This window comes from Pantherophis guttatus, chromosome 2 (genome assembly GCF_059756535.1).
Source record: "Pantherophis guttatus breed Tessera chromosome 2, ASM5975653v1, whole genome shotgun sequence".
Taxonomy (NCBI): domain Eukaryota; kingdom Metazoa; phylum Chordata; class Lepidosauria; order Squamata; family Colubridae; genus Pantherophis; species Pantherophis guttatus.
The window spans coordinates 91140684-91156109 of record NC_142064.1 but is presented as its reverse complement, the minus strand read 5'-3'; positions in this window follow the sequence as shown (position 1 = coordinate 91156109).

Sequence of the window (15426 nt, the reverse complement as noted above, 5' to 3'; positions counted from 1 at the left end):
AACTGCCCATGTTTCACTCTTGACATATTCATTCTTTACCAATTCACTTTTGACACAATCTCCTCTTGAATTACCATACACACTTAAGTAACCAGTCTCACTACATTACTTTTCTTTTTTATGTTCTTCTAACATATCCAATTTACATTTCCAAATAAGTAAATGGACAGTTGTTTTATGCTGCTATTTTAGCTTTATTCAAGAAACAATCATCCCTTGCCAAGTATGTGGCAGTAGACCACCCAAACTTAAGTCATTGTCACTTTTTGTACTCTTTCTTTGTAGGCATGCTTAATCTCCAATTGGTTTTCCATTTTCTCTTGTGAGCTTTCCTTTCGAATCTGGGAACAACATTGACTTCATGAGCAAACCACATCAATATTTTTGCATTGTCCCAGTTATACCATTTGTTCTAACCATTTTTAAACATTCTCGCAATATATTTATCATTTTCTTTTAATCATTTTTCTATAAATGTAATATTTACAGCATCCATTTAAACTCCCTTTCCTGCCATATCACTATCATTCCCTTGCTAATTTCTAAGTAGCCTTTCCAATAGTCTCTTCATCCCATAGCATTTTATCATTTTTAGATTCATTTCCACACTCTCTGCTACAGGCTTCTTGTTTAGCCCTTTTCACCCATTCTCAAAAGTGTTTCAGTGTTTTATTATTTATTATTATTTTAAATACTTAATATAAGTATTTCTATATTTTCATTTGTGGAAGATTGCTGAGCCATAGTATAGTAAGCTAGAGATATTAAACCTCCCCTCACTGAGACTTTCTGAGTCTTCATTCCCTGGATCTGGCTCCTTATTTGTGGCAGCAGCTTGGCAGTTCCTGCTGCCTCAGGGAATGTGTCAACCCTGAAGTGAACCTGGCTGAAGCCATCTTGTGCTGCCTCAAAGTTGCCACGAAGCCTGAGAAGGAAGGGGAGGGGGGGGGAAGTAGATAGCTCAGTTTACAGTCAAAATAAAAAGTTTTCCTGAGGGAACCAAGGTCATTGTAACGGTGGCTGGAGAAGGAGGAGAGAAGCCTTCCAGCTGTATTCATTGGACCATGTGACTGGTGACACTGGGGTGGGGTGGGGGGAAGCTTCATTCTTTTAATTAGGTGAAAACCGTGGAAACTTTCAGAGTTGGTTTTCAGTGGCTGTGCCGATATGATGTATCCAATAAACCTGTTCTTAGAGGAATCTACCTGCCTTGGAGTTTCAATGCGTGCATTACTCGGAACGCTGACAGGATGCTTCATTTGACGCTTATTCCCAGATTTACATATTTATTTATTTATATGCCATGCATCTAATTATCAAGATTTCAAATCCCAGTATACAAGAGACACAAGGATCTTACAACTTTGTTGCCTTTCTGGCGATTAAAAGGTAAAATACAAAACATGTATTTTCTATAATGGCAAACTTCTGTCCAAATTACATTGAGACATGGTGATTAGAAGAGTTGGGTATTTCCTTGGGTGAAATATTTCACATGAGATAAATGAAATCAAACCTTATTAAAAAGGAAACGATCAAAGATACACAACCTTTTTAAAAAAAGATTAAAATGCAAATATTTAGTACTGAAGAAGAAAACTTACAAAGCTGTTGAGAGCACCAGATGTAACAGCTGCAAATAAACAAGAAAACCCCAACAGAAAATATCATGCTGCAGACAGAACACAGGATGGTGATAATCTGCTGTAAATGAGTGCTTTGAGTTTCCATAAAATGCTAGAAAGGGAGAGTTTTAACTTTTTTTAGAAGAGTTTTAAAAACAAAAACAAAACGGTAACTTCATGCATAGCATGAGATTGGGAAAAGCTGGAATTGCACCCAACTTCTTAACTTATAAAGAGAAATGTAGAACATTGTGCAATGAAACTAGGACAATCATAGAAACTGTCTATCTATCATCTATCTAATTTATATAGCTGCCTATTCACTCACATCTCTATCTGGCTTACAAGTAATAAAACACAATATAGAAAAAAATTAACACAATTCCACCCCACCTGCCCCAGCGACAACACACAGTCAAACCAGCCATTTGATGGGCTTCATCCCATTCTGGGTTCCCCACTGGCAAAACCAAGTCTTCAGACTTACGAAAGAGTGTCAAAGTGGGGACAGTGTTAATTTCTGAAGGGACAATATTCCTAAGGGAGATATCTTCCTGATATCATATTTAGTCTTTCCTAACTAAGTTTGCATCTTCAATTTAAGATTTGTGTCCATGCATTCTACTTCACAAGGTCATCTAGCTCTTTTCGCCAGTCTCTTAATTTTATAAACCCACAACGCATCTATTTGCTTCCTTACCTTTCGCTCATCAGTTAATGCTCGTCACCATTTACTTCTCTTAACATTTCAGGTCACAATCCTCTATATGCTACGCCTGTCATCAGATGGGACTGCAGATTATAACTCCTATGGCGTGTGATGGTTTTGCTTTCGTTTATCACTTTTTATAATATAGTATAATAGTCATGCAAGGATCAGTGCTAACTGCAAGGACAAAACACTAGTCAGTTGGTGCACATTCAGCCAGTATGCCACAAATTTAAAGCCTAGTTTCAACCTAAGCATCTTCATGATATTCTGAGTAATGTACAATCTCTAATTTAAGGACTGTCTTATAAAGTAATATATTGTTGCCTGCTTTCCATCAACCAAGGAACTTTATCTCCAACTGTTTCTGCCTACCGGGTATATTTCATAAACAGGGTACCCTTCAGGTCCTTCTATTAAATGCTGTCATTTTGCAGGACCGAGGAAATGTGCCTTCTCTGTGGTGGCCCCCATCCTCTGGAAGAGCATCCCCCCAAAAGATACTGATGGTGTCCTCTCTCCTAGGATTCCAAGAAATCCGTAAAACCTGTCTTTGATCTCAGACCTAGGTTAACGTGTCTCTGGAACCCTTGGTGTGGTTTGTTATTGTTAAGATTGTTTTAGTTCAAGTCACTTGTGATGTTGCACATTTTAACTATTTTTCCAGTTTGGTATTTGTAAACTGTCCAGAGTTTACTACAGCAGGGGCAGCTCAATTTAATTTAATTTAAATTAAATTAATCAATTTAAATTAATAATTGATAATAATTAGAATGCCTACACAAGGTAATAAAGTGGCACACTCAAGTTAGATAAATATGGACGGACAGCACAAACCTGTCCCATATGCTTATTTAGTTATTTGAGGAAAGAAAGGCATGTAAAATCCCCCCCAATAAAACTCTTTTAGCAGATAGATGTCAATTTAGTTCTTCAGACTCTGACATGTACGTAGATGCTTGGTAGAAATCATGCAGATGGTTCTGGGATTCTGAGGAAATAGCATGCTTTGTGTATATTTCTTTTGAGGCTGCAACTTCCAGCTGAATCTTCAAATAAACGCATAGATAATCATCTCCAGGAAGCTGAGGGAAGGTAGGCAAAACCCATTCAAGTAATGAGTACCTGTGCTTTCTTCTCAGGAAATAACTTTTGCATCAGCTTTAGAATTAATAACCTTCAGGGGTTACAAAGTCTTCCCTATCTCTGCTTGGTAGAAAACATTTCTTCCTTCTGAATGTCTATTTATGATGCTGGGGGTTAAAAAAGCACAGCTACCCTTTCAGGGAAAAAAAAAAAAAACAGATGGCATCACTGCTCAAGGGAACTGAGTTTGCTTGTGTTGTTTTATTTGGTGTTGTTAGTGCTGTGTTTCTATTTCTAAGGATGGAACGCTCACATTTTATCAACAGCCTCAGATACAGGCAATACAAAATACATACAAATCTCAAAACATTTTGATTTGGTGCCCTTTTGCCACACAACGAGTACCGTATTTTTTGGAGTATAAGACACACCGGACTATAAGACGCACCTACCTTTTTTGGTGAGGAAAATAAGAAAAAGAAATCTGCCTCAGCCTCCCAGCAATTTTGTCTCCTTGCAGCAAACAACAAACAGACTGCTTTACTTTCATTTTTGTTTTCAGCATAGCTTGATTAGCACAAGAAAAAAAAAATCTGCTCCAGCAATTTACCTCCTTGCAGCAAGAAGCAGAGGCCCGGGCAAAACAGCTGAGAGCAAAACAGCTGAGAGTCGGGAGGCCGATCCAATCAACTTGTGCTAATTAGGCTGTGCTGAAGCTGAAAGGAGTTGTTTCTTCTTGCTGCTTGCAGCAAGGACGTAACTGCTGGGAGGCAGAGGTCAAAGAGTGGGGGCCAGTGGGTGGGCGGGGCTACATTTGGTGTATAAGACGTACTTAAATTTTCACCCCCTTTTAGGGGGGAAAAGGTGCGTCTTATACTCCGAAAAATACGGTAGTCCCTTCTATAAGGCCCTTCTATAAGGCAGTCAAATGCAGCCTGAGTGTTGCACTGCTGGACTTGCCTCCTGCATTTTTTCACTCAAAGAGAGCACTCAAGGTGTAGAGAAAGCTGTGCCAGTATAATGTCTGTTGACAGAATATCTGACCTCTTGGGTCAAGAGCTGGGACCTACGTTGCCTTCCCTGCTTTGTTTGCAATTCCTGAAACTTCTGGAGGGTTGAACCCAGGGGTGAAATGCTACTGGTTCGCTCCAGGTCAGGTGAACTGGTAGCGGCACTGGTGCAAGGCTCTGCCCACCCACCCGGACGTCATTACTTCCTGGTTTTAACCAGGAAGTAACCTGTTTTTGACCCTCTGCACATGTGCAGAAGGCTTAGTGCATGCACAGAAGGTCTAAAATTGGATGTGATGATGGCGCACGCACTTCCGAACCAGTAGAGAAGGTAAGTAGATTTCACCCCTGATTGAACCAGTGGTGGGTTCCTCCCGGTTCGGTCTGGTTCGGCCGAGCCGGTAGCGGTGACGATATGATGTCACCGAACCGGTTCTCCCCCCCCACCCCCACACCCCCCCACGTTTTTCTTACCTTTTATTTGGTCCCACCCCCAATCTATTGCTGCCTCCTGAGTCCCAGCTGATGACTAGAGGGAAAAAAACTGTTTAAACTCTTGCCCCGGGGCTTCAAAGGGCCGTCCTACAGCTGATCAGTGTTAAAAGCAAACAAATGAGTCGGGTCATAAGTGCGAGGACTGGTCATAAGTGCGAGGACCTTCCAGAAATGACTCTGACCAGCTAGCCACGCCCACCTAGTCACATGACCTCCAAGCCACACCCACAAAATAAGCCACGCCCACAGAACCGGTAGTAAAAATTTTTAGAACCCACCCCTGGGTTGAACCCTGTCTACTTTGGTGCCAGTGCTTGCCCTCTTTCTTTGTTTCTCCAGCAAGTCAAAGTCTGATCATAATATAGAAATGAGTTGCTCTGTACTTCGGCCTCCAATGCCCACATCTGAATCACATCAGGGCCCAGGAGATCCTGTCACTTCTAAGGTTGGTCTGGAATGGAATGTTACAAGTGTTAGAACATGCCACAAGGAGCAGAAATGGGTAGTTCCATTGGTAGGGGGACAGGGAAGACAGGGACTGGATTCACTGCTAATTTTATTGTTGTTTCAGATGTCGCTTTCCGATCGTGTCCCAGTGACCTGGCTCAGCTACTGTGCCATTAACCATGTTTATAAACCCAGGGGCTAGATTCACAGAGAATGAAGCCAGCATGAAACAAATCATGTTGAGACAGGGGTGAAATCCAGCAGGTTCTGACAGGCTCTGGAGAACTGGTAGCGGAAATTTTGAGTAGTTTGGAGAACTGGTAGCGGAAATTTTAAGTAGTTCGGAGAACTGGCAAATGCCACCTCTGGCTGGCCCCAGAGTGGGGTGGGAATGGGGATTTTGCAGTATCCTTCCCCTGGAGTGGGGTGGGAATGGGGATTTTGCAGTACCCTTCCCCTGCCACGCCCACCAAGCCACACCCACAGAACCGGTAGTAAAAATTTTTTACTGCGTTGAGAGTTAGCATTACGTGCAAATTACATCTTTGTTAGGATGACCATATTACCAATTGTTGTTCCCATAACAGTTAAATAAAGGAAGTAACTGGAAGGGATGTTAGCCATAGATAGAGAAAGCATCAAATGATGCCTCCATAAATCCCCGATTCTCTACAGATTAAAGGAAGAACTGGCTTTATTCTTCTTCACGTTGAGTATCTCTATCTCTGCTGTTAAATATCAGCAGAAGCTCACAGAAGGGAGTTTAGCCAAACATATGGTCATTTGGTTGAGGAAACATATTCCAAAGCAAGCATAAGCGAGTTTTATGTTTAGTCTTTGTTAGGAATCCTCCAAGAAATGACAGGTCCAAGGATTTTAGGAAATTAGCTATCAATCTTCACAATGGACTCTTCTAAACATTCTGGCTGGGTTTGCATGACAGTTAGCCGTCAAACATTAGCCTTGCTTATTATACAAACCCAGCCAGCATGATTAATTTATGGTTCAATGCATCTTGCAGATCCAAAGAATTGGATGTATTGAGTAAACCAGGAATAAGTTAAATATAAATAAGTATGTTGTGCAAACACAGGCTCTGTGTTTTCATAATCTCCCCACCCATATTATTACACCCATCTCCCATCAATCAAAATCTCACCTGGTCTTCCTGAAACTGACTAGTAGGAATAAGCCCCAAAGGGCTTCTGTAGCTGATCAAATGATTCTTTGCTATAGGAACTGTTATCCTCCCCTCTCTCTGCTCAAAATACAAAGGTTGTTCTTCTTTCTCTCGGCCAAAAGGTCTAATTCCACAAAAGCAAAACGTATTACAGTGCAAAATTAGGAAAGGTCTTCCCTTTCGAGATTTGATAGATGAAAAATATGATTTTACAGTCTAGCACTAGGTGGGAAGCGGTACAGAGGTGGGTTTCAGCAGGTTCTGACTAGTTCTGGAGAACCGGCAGCGGAAATTTTGAGTAGTTCGGCGAACCGGTAGTAAAAATTCTGACTGTCTCCGCCCCCATCTATTCTCTGCCTCCCAAGTCCCAGCTGATCGGGAGGAAATGGGGATTTTGCAGTAACCTTCCCCTGCCACGCCCACCAAGCCACGCCCACCAAGCCATGCCACACCCTCCAAGCCACACCCACAGAACTGGTAGTAAAAATTTTTGAAACCCACCACTGGAGCAGTAGTGGGTTCCACTTACCTTCGCTACTGGTTTGAAATTGGGAGCATGTGCCCTCGCTTGCTTCGCTCGTGCACGGTGCTTCTGCATATGCACAGAGCGTCCGTGATGACATCTGGGCAGGTGGGTGGAGCCTCCTACCCCCGCCATTACTGGTTCGCACGAACCGGGGTGAACCGGTAGAAACCCACCACTGGTGGGGAGAAGTCAATGATGGGTCTATCTTCAACATTACTTTTTCTAGATTGTCTTGCATTTGCAGTGCGCCTACCTATTATAATAATAATACTTTAAAAAAAAACTAATTGCAACATTCTGTACTAAAGGATGGTTAAGAGAATCACATAAAACACGGAGCTGGAGGAGGCACAGGTGATAGAGTAAGTTGTTTTGATGGTAGCTTCTCATTCAAAAGCCACAGATTCTCATTTTGTAGCTGTTCTGCTCTCATTTTGAACCCGAGAGCAGATTAGTCCTGAAATAAGCATCCCCATTTGCTTCAAGTGCTCTTCAAACTTTCTCAGAAGACTCTCAGCCTCTGAAAAGTATTGTCTCCGAGCTTCAGAAATTGTTTAGACTGCAGAATTTCATTTGTTGTCATATCTGAAAAATTGTTACTTACAGTACTTCTGTTTTGTTCTGAACCGAAATGGGAAGGCAGGAGCTATAGAAAAGACTTTTCTCTCTTGTGGAGAACAATAGGGATAGCTACTCAGAGGACAAAGTAACCGCAGAAGGAAATTCTTTCGTTCTTGTATTCTAAGGCAGACTGACTGAATTGCTTAAAAAAAAAATAGTTCTGGGAATAGATGTATCTTATAAAGGCAGCTTTTCCACCCTCCTTCTCACCTTTGTAGTCTGGTTCTTTTTGCTCACTGCATATACAACTCTAGACTATTGTGCAAATGATCCATAAAAGCAGGCCTTGACTTGATTCAAATAAAAACATGATCAAACTTGCCCACAATGGCTCTGATCTATAATATTAAGAAAGAAGGAACATGCTCCTTTTTGTCCTAGCGGCTGTTCTTTCGCTTCCTCTTTTAAATTATAATGATGAGTACATTGAAAAGTCACAGTGAATTTTCAGTGATGTTCAATGAAGGAGAGGATTTGGAAGGCAATGTGTTAACCTTGGGCAAAAAAAAAAGTGTTTCCTGAGATGATATGCGCAAAAGATGGAAAGATTCGGCATTACACATTATGGAGGAATGGTTGGTAAAATTGACAGAACTTGCTGGGATGGATACATTGATTTGTTTGATTAGAGAAAGATCATTATTGACCTTCGTCAATGATCAGACATGGCTTATGGGCTTTTTGTATAAGAAGAAAAATGATTTTATGACTTATGGTTTGGTGATTAAAAAGAATTAGTTCAGGAAAGAAGGAAAATATGATGTAATTTTAGGCACAGAGATTTGATTAGAATTGTATATATAACTGTCTATCTATCTATCTATCTATCTATCTATCTATCTATCTATCTATCTATCTATCTATCTATCTATCCAGCTCTCCATCCAGCCATATTTTCCATTCATTTTCTTTTTTCTGTAATTTTTCTCTGTTCTTTTATATTATTTTTTATTTTTCATATCCATTTTACTATATTTTTTCCTTTTTCCTTTCTTTGAATATATTTCTTATTGTCTATGTAAAATTTTCAATAAACATTATTTTTTTAAAAAAGTAAACTTTTCCTTTTGCATTTCAGAACAAAGCAAACCTGATCAGAACAAGAACAGATTGGTGTTTTTTTTTCTGGGAGCTTCCCTCCCCACTGCAAAATCCCCATTCCCTCCCCACTCCTGGGGGAAGGATTACTGCAAAATTTTCATTTCCACCCCACTCCAGGGGAAGGATACTGTAAAATCTCCATTTCCACCCCACTCCAGGGGGAAGGATACTGTAAAATCCCCATTTCCTCCCCATCCGACTAACCTGCTTTCCAGCTCCGTTCTCTGCAGGGCAACAAAAGAAGACCCAGCTGATCAACTGGGACTCCAATCAGCTGGGTCGGGCCAGTCAGAAGTGGTATTTGCCAGTTTCTCCGAACTACTCAAAATTTCTGCTACTGGTTCTCCAGAACCGGCCAGAAGCGGCCGAATACCACCTCTGAACCCATTACAGATGACTTGTTATTGTTTGTTTTATACTGTATATTTGTTGCCCAGAACTTTGTCGGTTCTTATGGGTGACTTTATAAGACAGATGATAGGTAGCTAGATAAATATATAGATAAATAGAGATTCCCCAAAGATCTTTGCTTATTGTACACTAAAGTTTGTTGGAATTGTATTATCATTCAGCGAAATGAAACTATTTTAGCTGGAATCTTAATGAATTACAGGGCAGTCTGAAACAAGATAATAGTCTCCATCTGAAGGGATGTTTCTGGTTACCTATTAATATCTGGTTGAATTTTAATTTTAATTGAAATTGTTTGTCTTGCTTTATTGGGGGGGGGTGTTATTATACCTGGAGTTGTTCAGGTTGGGCAGCCCTATAAACTCAATCAACAAACAAATCAAAATCTTCTTTGGTAAATAGCAGAGAAGGGTCCCATTTCTTTTTATTCTGAAGAATTTCTTCTCAATAATTTTTTTTTTCCAAGCATGCCCTAATAATTTACTGCCAAGCTGTTACATATTGATTTAACAATAGTTTGGCTGCTAAACATTGTTAACAAGAAATCTCTTAATTGTACTATAAAACACCAACTGCTTGGAGTGACTGGAGCAGCCTCACATTGGGAGAGCATTAATAGTCACAACCCGGAAAATCTTCACCAGCTAGCAGTCATTAAGCAAGCTTGAAGTTAGTGAGCAAAACTTTGATCCTTGTTTCTGTTTAATAAAAAAACTCTAAGATGAGGGGTTGGACAGTGAAAGCCTTGTTTTTGGTTTGTGTACTTAAAAGACTTTGGGCCTGGGGCGAAATCCAAAATTTTTCCCTACCGGTTCTGTGGGCGTGGCTTGGTGGGCATGGTGTGGCTTGGTGGGCGTGGCTTGGTGGGCATGGCAGGGGAAGGATACTGCAAAATCTTCATTCCCCCCCTTTTCCTGGGGGAAGGATGTTGCAAAATCTCCATTCCCACCCCACTCTGGGGCCAGCCAGAGGTGGTATTTTCCGGTCCTCTGAACTACACAAAATTTCCACTACCGGTTCTCCAGAACCTGTTAGAACCTGCTGGATTTCACCCCTGGCCTGGGGTGTCCTTTGTGCTTAAGAGAACATACTTTGAAATTTTTTAAAATTTGTTTTATTTATATAATATGTAAAAATTCAATTTCAATCAGATAGTGCGTTGTCTCGATACAATTATTTTTAGGAAATCATTATCAAGATGTTTACAATAGTATTCATCACAATAATATTAATTCTATAATAATGATAATATTTTACTTGTCTACTTCAACAAATCTCTAACTTCTGTTTTTATTATCTAACTCTAAGAGAACATACTTTGATGTGGTTAGATCATCTCACCTTCTCTTCATCCATCATAATTATAGAAGAGCAATTATCCAACCCTTTGTGTTTATAGATCATTAAGGGGGTAACCATGAATTTGCATGATAATAGGATCAAAATACGGCCCTTCATCTTTTAAGCCTTCAGAACAACACAAGCCTTTACAAAAAAATGGGAGTTGCCACCCCAAAGATAGAAGTAGCACAAAGAAAAGTAGACATCTGTGTAAATTAAAGGCGAATCGGGTGGTTTTTCCAGACCGCTGTTTGAAGAACAATTTGACAGAGACTGATGATAACTTTAGAAAAGTATAATTTGTTATGATTGCCTCTTTTTCCACCTAAAGAAATGCAGTTCTGTCATTTGTACCCATTGCAATTTATACCTGGGTAAAAGTATGACTTGGGAGAAAAAAAATGTCGTTTGCTTCCAAACGTGGCTTGGGTAAAAGATGGTTTACTGAAGCAATGTATAATTTTATCCTTCGACTACCCTGGTATGCACAAAGATTTTTAGACAAAATGCTGTGTCCTGTGGCCCATCATTAAGTTTCATTTGCTATAATATGGGCAAAGACTGTTCCATTGAGGATCCTTCCTATTATAGGGAATGACATTTTTATGGCCCAGGAATGCTCCAGTAATTCTATGGCTTCTTTTCTTTATGCAAATGAGCATTGTGCATCTGCGTCACTGGCTCCTTTTGGTAATCATCCCTAGCCAGCACCATAATCTCTCTGTAGTCCAAACAAAAAACAAAAAACAACCCATATCTTCTGAGTGGCTAATAGTGCATCAGTTTACAAAACTTGGATTATAAGAGCACCGAATACAGGGAGGGAGGGAGGGAGGGAAGGAAGGAAGGAAGGAAAGAAAGAAAGAAAGAAAAGAAGGAGGGATGGTTGGAGGAAGGAACAGAAGGAAAGAAAGAAGAGAGAAAGGAAGAAAGAAGGAAGGAAGGAGGGAAAGAAAGAAAGAAAAGAAAGAAAGAGGAAAAGAAGGAGGGATGGCTGGAGGAAGGAAGGAAGAAAAAGAAAGAAAAGAAAGAAAGAAAGAAAGAAGGAAGGAAGGAGGGAGGGAGGGATGGAAGGAAGGAAGGAAGGAAAGAAAGAAAGAAAAAAGGAGGGATGGTTGGAGGAAGGAAGGAACAGAAGGAAAGAAAGAAGAGAGAAAGGAAGAAAGAAGGAAGGAGGGAGGGAAAGAAAGAAAGAAAAGAAAGAAAGAGGAAAAGGAGGGATGGCTGGAGGAAAGAAGGATGAAAAAGAAAGAAAAAGAAAAAAGAAGGAGGGATGACTGGAGGAAGGAAGGAAGAAAAAGAAAGAAAGAAAAGAAAGAAGGAAGGAAGGAAGGAAGGAAGGAAGGAAGGAAGGAAGGAAGGAAAACAATAGGGTCTACTGCTGACTATTTATGAGAAGTGTACAACCCTGTTATTTATATAATGAAAAATGTTTTTGAAACCAAAGTAATTTCTCATCATTAAGTTTCTGATTATGTCACAAGTTTATTTCTTCTGAATTTGTAAAGTTAAGCTTTACTTATACTGCACCCTAGGATGGTGGAACCTTATAGCTAAGTACATTTGGACACTAACATGTTTGGATGAATTGCTCTAAGAAACAGGAGCATCATTATATTTAGATCATTGTTGTCCTATATGTCTTATATGTCTCATATATGAGCCATGGTGGCGCAGTAGTTAGAATGTAGTATTGCAGGCTAGTTCTGCTGACTGCCAGAAGTTCGGCAGTTCGATCTTGACTGACTCAAGGTTGACTCAGCATTCCATCCTTCCGAGGTTGGTAAAATGAGGACCTAAATATGCTGACTCTGTAAACCGCTTAGAGAGGGCTATAAAGCACTATGAAGCGGTATATAAGTCTAAGTGCTATTGCTATTGCAGGGAATTTCTGACAAAGGTTCTCAAACTAAGACAGAAATAAAATTGAATTCCTTTTCAGCAGTAGCAAAATCGACAGTAAGCCAGACACTGTGAAAATAAAGGGTGGTTTGCAAGAATTATACTGTATTTTGATTGCGAGCCATACCTGGAATTGGTTAGATATTTCATAGGTGGAAAGCTCTTGCCATTATATTCTCCTGGCTGGAGTTGATACACTTCTAGTGGAATTCTTTTATTATGGAAAAACAGGAAAGGAGGACTAGTTTTGGGAGTTCTCCATCCATTCAAATGTTGCAGGAATCCTGTTTTGCAGGAGTAAAATATTGCTTATTTTATTCCAAATATCCACATTCTACCTTCCAGGACAGCAATACTTCCAAAGTTGCTAACAATCAATCACAAGAGTCACAACTATAAATCCAACAAAGAAGACTTTATGGCATGACCTTTTAGGATTCTCCCTACAGGATTTTAGGTGAACAGGGTATTTGGAGCAAGAGAGAGACTCCAGAAGAACACATTTCTGTGGTGGAGTTAGTTTTTCTTCTTCTCTTTTCCCTCCTGGACTCATCCCACTAGACAGTTGATCATAATGCCTTGCAAAGAAAGGAAAGAGTTCAGTGGGGCAGATTTCTGGAACAATCTTTGTCTGCCTGACTCTCTTAACCACACTAAGCTGTTGTAGGGAGTAGGAGTATTCCCAGAGTAAGTGCAGTGTATGGTTAAGGCTTCTTCCATTATAATTACATCAGGGGTGTCAAACTCAATTTCATTGAGGGCTGCATCAGGGTTGTGTTTGACTTTGTGGGGGGGTCAAGGGGGCGTGGCCATCTTGACACTCATGTTGGGCACGCCTATGGTGGCCTGAGTGCTTTGCCAGCGAAAATGGGCTCCCAAGCTCCATTTTTGGCTGTCACATCCTCCTGCAACCCTCTGCGAGTGAAAATGGAGCTCCGCATGCGGCCCTCCCGAGCTTCATTTTTGCTGGCAGAAGCATCGTGGGCCGGTCCTTCGCTGTTTCCAGGGTGGCCCCATGGGCCAGATCTGGCCCCGGGACCCTGAGTTATGTCCTCAGCTTTCATAGTTGGATGTCTCAAGAGGTCCGTGCAATATTGAAGGTAAGAAACACCTCTTTCAAATCAGGCGATGTGGCAGCACAAGAGCTGATTTGTCAAGTGCCATAAAAACAGCAAAGCGGGCCTATAGTCAGAAAGTACAGAATTTATTTCAAGATCCTATGGGTCCTAGACGTATGTGACAAAGGTATTTGGGTTATTGCTGACTATAAAGCAGCTCCCCTGAGTATAAGGGTGGCAAAGATTTCCTAAACAAATTAAAAATGTTTTTTGGACAGTTTGAGGCTGCAAACCACATTCCAGCAAGGAAGGCTGTTTCCTTTCCTGGTGAACAGGTGCTCAGGTTGAATGCAACTGCTGTTTGGAAGGTCCTGCAGAAAATCAACACTTGAAAAGCTGTGGGTCCTGATAACATCCCTGGGCAAGTACTTAAGGAGTGTGCTGACCAGCTGGCCTCTCTTCTCATAGACATCTTCAATTTCTCATTGCATCAGGCCGTGGTTCCATTATGTTTTAAGACTGCGTTCATTGTAGCAGTGCCCCCAAAAATCTATAATCACATACCTCAATGCTTACTGTCCAGTTGCACTCATTTCCAGAGATTGGTAAAGGACTATATGGTTTCATGCCTTCCCCCTACGTTTGACTCCTTACAGTTTGCCTATTGGAAGAACTGCTCTATAGATCAAGGGTGTCGAACTCAGTTTCATTGAGGGGTGCATTAGGGGGGGGGGGCGAAGTGGGAATGGCCAGGGTGGGCATGGCCAACTCAACGTCACTCGTGTTGGGGGTGCCTGTGATGGCTTGAGTGCTCTGCCAGCAAAAACGGGCTCCCAAGCTCTATTTCCAGCTGCGATGGCCTCCTGCAATCCTCTGCCAGTGAAAATGGAGCTCTGTTTTCGCTGGCAGAGGCACCATGGGTCAGTCCTTCACTGTTTCCAGGGCAGCCCCGCAGACCAGATCTAAGCACCCCAGCCCCTGGGCCTTGAGTTTGACCCTCTGCTATAGATGATGCTCTTTCCTTTCATCTTAGCTTGGTGCACCTGGAGGAGAAGAATACTCATAGGTGAATGCTGTTTGTTGATTTTAGTTCAGTGTTCAACACAACCATCGCTCAGCATTTGGTGAACCAACTGGGCGTATTAGGTTTCAATACTCTTCTATGTAACTGGTTACTTGATTTCCTTATTAATAGGCTGCAGTTTGTGCGAGTTGGAAGAAAAGTTTCCAACTCCATCTCGTTGAGTACAGGTTCCACACAGGGCTGTGTCTTGAGTCCACTACTGTTCACCTTGATGACCCATGTCTGCTGTGCCAAATCTGCTATGAATCATATTGTGAAGTATGCAGATGACACAGCAGTGGTGGATCTTATCCGGGATGATAACGAAGATGCTTATAGGGAAGAGGTTAAGGCTCTGGTGAACTGGTGCAATAAAAGTAACCTGGTTCTAAATGTTAATAAAACAAAAGAGATTATTGTAGATTTTAGAAAGAGCTGGCATAGTCATACTCCATTCAGTATCAAAGATGAGCTGTAGAGGTGATCAACAGTATTAAGTATCTGGGGGTGCAGATAATTAACAATCTGAATTAGTCTCTCCACACATCATCCTTAGTGTAGCCTGCAAACCAGTGTTTGCATTTCCTGTGTCGTATGAGGCGAGCACATCTTTCTCCTTCTGTCTTGGCCACGTTTTACAGAGGCACGATTGAGAGTGTTTTAACAAACTGCATCACTGTTTGGTTTGGTGGCAGCAGTGCCTCAGATAGAAAGTCCATACAGAGAGTGGTAAGGACAGCCGAGAAGATTATAGGAATTATTTCTAGCAGGACTACCAGATTCTGTATCAGCTTTGTTCCCTATGCCATCTGTCTGGTAAACTTGCAAGATTTGTTTTTCTTGCCATGTAC